Here is a 6,400-nt window from a genome sequence, read left to right on the forward strand (position 1 = left end):
GTATCCCGAGGAATTGTTGCAAAACACAGTGCATCGAGGCGATAAATTCCTAAAAGACAGTATTCTATACGCCTCAAAATCCACTAAATTCTTCTTCAATCTCTGCTTTCTCTAACAAAACATAAGTGAAATACATAAATCAGATTAATTGTAGTTAAGCGACCTGTGAGATAGAAAAATAAATAAAACTTCTCAATAAAAAAATGAAGGTATTTGGTGGTAGGAGAGACATTAGCAACTAACAATTTTAAGAGATTGTGTTATCTACGAATGTCTATGAATGTTTGTGCTGAAAAAGAGTTCTCATCCCAACTATATTGTATAAATAAATAGTATTAATGTATGAATAAATTATAACAGTAACTCAATCAATTTTATCCGTAATAAACTCTCTTATTATCTATCTTAGTTTGTAATAATCACTGCTTTATCTAAGAAACTAAAAGAAAAGTCAAAATAATAGAAAATATCAACTAAATGATACAGAAAAGAATAGTAGTAAAAAGGTAATTCTTGATTGTTGTGTTGTAGTACAAAAGTAGAGGCCTATATAATCAAGAAGAAAACATGTAAAACAATTATACTTTAAAAATATACAATCAAATCTTAAACATCAACTAAAAATATCAGATATTTTAAACCTAAATCCATAGGTGTGTTGCAGAGTTAGGTATTTTTTTAAAAAAAAATGTTGCAGAGTTAGGTTTCATTTGATCACAGAGGTCTTGTTTGGTCGTTCATAAAGACAGAAAATATCATTAGGCACTTTCATGTTCCATTTCTGAACAGATGCAACAACAACTTTACAAATTCTTGTTAGAGGCCTTCCACCAGGTGCTTGATATTGGTAAATAGATGTGCCTGAGAAGAAGCATAACATAGCGGGGCCACCAACGTCCAAGTGGTCTATTGGTAGCCGGATCCCCATTAAAATTTTTATAAGTGGTGAGAGTTCGAATATTGGGTAAGGACATTTTTTTGGGAGTGTGAGTAATGGTTGTGTGCTGGTGGTCTCAGCGTCCATTTGTGCGTGAGTCCTACTCTCACTTGCTCCGTCAAAATTTATGCACACCCCTGTTATGGTTAAAAAAAGAGCAGAGCGAGGCCATGTCGAATTCCAAAGCCTAACACCCAAACCGGCAACCATAATTATGTTGCAACCATAATTGTGTCAGACATTCTGGTTTTTAGATAAGTTACGAGATTGATTATCATTACCACTGCCCTCTGATTGGTTATCTGCTGCCTCCAGTTTAGCCCTCCTTGGTGTTAATTCTCATAATCTCACCCTTTTTCATCAAGGCAGGGACCTTCCCTATTGGCTGATGAAGCTATTTCTTCGTCTTGGTGTTAGTTTGTAATCTTTTCTTTTCTCGTCTTTGTTTCTGTATTTTTTTTTGTTTTTTGCTGTGTTTTGTTCTGTTGTGGCCTTTGGGCCTTGGCCTGTAACTTGACCTATTTGTATTTCGTCTTTTTATTTCAATAAATTAGCTCCTGGAGCTCTTTCTCTCAAAAAAACTAAAAACTCCCCAATGCTGCAATGTTTCTTGCAGCAGAGACATTGCTCAGGTGTAATGTTTTTGTTAAATGAACTTGTGTGTTCGTTAAAAGCTTGAAGGCTCGGCTAATCAAGGGCTCTGGTTCGGCTCAGTTTATTTTTTAAATTAAACGAGCGATTCTTAAATCTAATTATTGAGCTTGTAAGATAAACGAGCCGAATTTAAATACTACAAACTCGGCTCGTTAAGACTCGTAAACAGACTCATTTATTGTATCGTTAAAAGTTCATTTAAAAGAATAGTTAAAAGACTCATTTATTGTATTGTTAGAGGCTTATTTATAAAAATTATTAAAGGACTTGTTTATTATACGCAAAAGTTGTTATTGTTGTTGACTTATTTAATGAGGTTTCTAACGAGCTAGAACTCGAGTCTAAACTCATGCCAAGCGGACGAGCTTCAAACGACACACTATTGAATACAAAAATAAAGAAAATCGTCAAGTTTTAATTGAACTAACGAGCAAGCCCGAGCCTCAAAATTTGTTAACGAGCCAAGTCCGAGCCTCACTAATAAAACTTGATATAAACTCGGCATGAGCTCGAGCTTTGGTTGAAATAGTAATGAGCTGCAGCTTGAACATAGTAAAACTCGGCCCATTTACACCCCTAATGAGTTCAGAGCATTCCTTCCCTGCATTTTATATGTTGAAAAACATACAGAAAAAATGATGATCAATGTATAAAATTTTCTTTATCCAAGAACCTAGAATGAATGTGCATGCTCTCCAGTTCCCTGTTTGATTGTTGTCTACTGATCCATCACCTGTGTATTGTCTGGTACTTTCATTCTGCAAATTTTATAAAATAATTTATTCATCATTCAATGCCTTCAGAATCAAAATAAAATGTAAAAATAAAAACATCTTGAATGTATCAGGATAAAAATGAAATTTAAAAAAAGAGTACTGAAGATACCTCAAGAAGTCCTCCTTCCAAAATTCCATCCTGCTCAATTGAATCCATTAATTTGTTTGAGGAGAAGAATACCAATTCCTAAGTTTGAACATTGGGAAGAGTGCTTCCATACAAGGGATGAAGTACAGGTGGCAAGTCAGGAGTGGAGTATTGATATTTGTATTGCCTGGAATTCACATATTGCAAGCCTCAGTAAGAAACTGCCACTTTAATAACAATATAACTTTTATAATTTATTTATTCTTCAAGAATAAGGAAACAAAAATCATTTGTTTATTGGCTTGGTTAATATTTACAATAAACAATTCACAGAGCATGATAAACCAAATTGTTGAGATTTTCTTTTTAAAAATATATAAATCACTAATTTATTAAAAAATAAAACAAACAATGACATGATAAAAAAGAAAAAGAAAAAAAGGCCGACATTAAAAGAAAAGCAAGTGGAATAAAATAAAGTACAAAAAATATAAGATAAAACATGTTGAAATTTTTTTTCAACAAGCATAAATAACACTGAAAATATCGAGTGCAGTGACTCATTATTCGGTGGAGTTCTAAAGTAATATAATTTTTATAAATTATTTTTAATTATTTGTTTTAATAATGCTAGACAATTCTCAATCTTTTAGTTGGCAAAAATTTGAACTCTTAATCTTTAACTTGAGAAAAATAAATAAAATATCAATTTTACTATTGTAAAGTGGTTGAAAAATGATACGTAACGTTGAGGCTATTTACTATTGTAAAATTACTTGTAAGTTTCTATAATATTTTTATTTTTTATTTTTACTTATTTGTTTGTTTTTCACTTCTTAGATAAATAGCCCTTCAATCTTTTTCTATATATTTATCAAATTTTAAAATTTTGTAATACTAAAATTATTGTATATGTTATGTTAAAAGAAAGTCCATTGGAATAATTTTTTTATTCTTACATACATTCCTTTCGTGGTTGTTCTCATTCTTTCTTTTTTTTTCTATGTAATTAAATATTTTTTTTTTCTCGCTTTTACCTTTTCCTTGTTTTGTGGTATATTTGTTATAGCTAAGTATATATTTTTTCTTTTCTTCTTATTTATATTTTTATTCTTTTTTATATTCTTGTTCTAACATGACTACTTATTCTTTTTCTAAAAAAGCAGTTACATATCTAAATCATTAAATCCAAATAAAAAATGCTTCAAATAAAATGTCTGAGTAGCTAGAGTGAGAAATCCAAGTAAATGAGAATCTAATTTGAGTAACTAAGGAAAAAGGTGATAAACTAAAGTTGAAAATCGAAACAAAAATTTAATATGCGGCAATGGCGACACAGCTCTTAGTGGCTAAAATCACCAAAAAAAAATTACAGGAAATAGAAAAACAAAAAAAAAGGTAAATACATAACAGAAAAATCACTCCTAGGAGAGAGAGAAATCTCTAGGAGGGTCACAAGACAACACAAAGAGAAACTACCCATACGAAAAATTTGAAAAATATTTTGAAACTACCCCTGCACTAATATGTGCAACTAAGATTGAGAAATTTGAAAAATATTTTGAAAAAAATCTAATAAATAAAAATCTAATCTAAGAAACTAAAAAGGAAAAGCAAACCATCAAGGTGAGAAATTTGCGCAAGAGGAATGGAATTCAAATATATAAAAAGTTGATTTTTAAACATATGTAACAAAGGATTAATTGGCCAAGATTCTCTGTCAGTTTTTATTAAAAAAAAAGAAAAATGTTGAGATTACTTGCAATTTGGTTGGACATCACTAGGAACCTCAAAGTCAACCTCAACTATCTCATCAAGTAAGTTCTTAACAGAAAATGAAATATTAAAATAAGATGTTAAAATAAAGTTTCCGGAATATATTATTCTTAAATATGGAGGATAAATCATATTTAATATAATATATATTTATTACATCAAATGACTTCTTGTCATTAAAAAAATTAGTGAAATACTAATTACTTATTGTGAAAATAATAATGTTCACCCATTCCAGACTTATCACTAGATATAATTTTAAAATATAAAAGATAAAAAAATCTCTGATTTTTTTCTAAAAACAAATCATAAGATTTTGAAAAAAATAAAATAAGACAATTGCCTTTGATCGGTGAGATTGGTCTTATTATAAAAAATTTTGATATCTTCTAAAATATGGTCCCACACTCAATTTCAGTCGTGCACATGCCCTAACCATACATTTGCTTGTCATATTTATCAAATAAATAAAATAAATAAATTAATTAATAAATGAAGTGGTTCCAATTTGATCACCCTTTCATAATGGGTAACAAGGACTTTAAAATGCTTTTATTGATTTAAGCCGAGACCAAAGGGAAACCAATACCCGCCACTCATGGTTTTCAATCACTCTGTGTCTTCTTCTTTGAAGAAAAATCAATGAGAATAAATTGTATTTCTAGAATAAGATTTTCTTTTTGATCTAGATCACCCAATTTTTTCATTTTCTAATTTGCGGAAACTTGAAAACGGGGAATTAACCAAAAGAAAAAGAAAAAGAAAAAAGAAATGGGAGAATAAAGGTGGGATAAAACTTTGACCACTTTTATACTTTGCCCATGACTTCTAGCCTAAATTAATTTCACATGAGAATAATTTGGTTTATAAAAAAATAATAATAATGAATGAAATATAATTCCATTAGACACAAAGAAAAAAATGCATGGAATAGCATTCTAGATAAAATTATTGAGATGCTAAAAAAACGAGAAAGTGAAAGATGATGCCAATGCATAGCCTTTTATTTACCTGTATTTTTTTACCTCCATGCTTAGTTTTATAAACTCAAAAACAAATAGAAGTGCTTATGAGAAAATGTAGAGAAGTGAAGAATAAAATAGAGAAATGTAGTAATTTAGTTTCTATTTGATTATAGTTACCACGAATGATAACATACAAAGTAAAATAAATAAATAAATAAATACGAGTCAAGTATATATATATATATATATATATAGAGAGAGAGAGAGAGAGAGAGAGAGAGAGAGAGATGGTCATTGAAAATTATTGAGAAGATGAAGTTGAATGATATATATATATATATATATATATATATATATATATATAAGAAAATGTCAACTTAAGTTGATGTTGAAATATATACATACATGCAAACAATAAGGTGACAAGTAATGTTTTTCCATGTTAAATATTTGAAAAGAAAAGTTAGAAAATAATTATTGTGAAAAACTAATATCAGCTATTTGTCAAGGTATGGAATTGACTATTTTGGTTAATTTGGTCCCCAATAGAAAAATATTTCAAAAACATATACTACATCAAAATATACAAAGACTTTATTTATTTATTTTTAACAAACCCACCGAATTTATTAAAAAAGGGGAGAAATATACAAACCCTTTTAAACATCATGCAAAACCCTTTCAAACATCATACAAAATATTTTAAGGAACGGGTAAATTTTTCATGTGGTCACCGTGTTATAGCTGATTTTTATTTTGATCATTGTATTTCAATTTGTATCTTTTTAGTTATTAAATATTGATTTATTTTCACCGGGAGATCACTTGGGGGTTTTCGGTCAATTTTAAATAACGTGGCATTTGAAAATGTCACGTCGCTTACTTTATTTTCCGGATTAAATCAGTTGAGTCAGCATTCGGCTGATGTGCTATCTCCAACTAGGATAAAAGCAAATATTAAAATAAAGCGACGTAGCATTACAAGCTGTCACGTCATTTAAAATTGGTAGGAAAACCCCAAGTGACCGACAGATGAAAACAAATCGATAACTAATGATCAAAAAAATACAAATTGATACATAATGACCAAAATAAAAATCAGTCATAATACGGTGATCACATAAAAAATTTACCCTTTAAAGAATAAAAAAATTAGTTTATTTACTATAGGCACAAGTCTCTTGATTGGTTAAGAGAAATTGTG

This window comes from Dioscorea cayenensis, chromosome 18 (genome assembly GCF_009730915.1).
Source record: "Dioscorea cayenensis subsp. rotundata cultivar TDr96_F1 chromosome 18, TDr96_F1_v2_PseudoChromosome.rev07_lg8_w22 25.fasta, whole genome shotgun sequence".
Classification (NCBI taxonomy): Eukaryota; Viridiplantae; Streptophyta; class Magnoliopsida; order Dioscoreales; family Dioscoreaceae; genus Dioscorea; species Dioscorea cayenensis.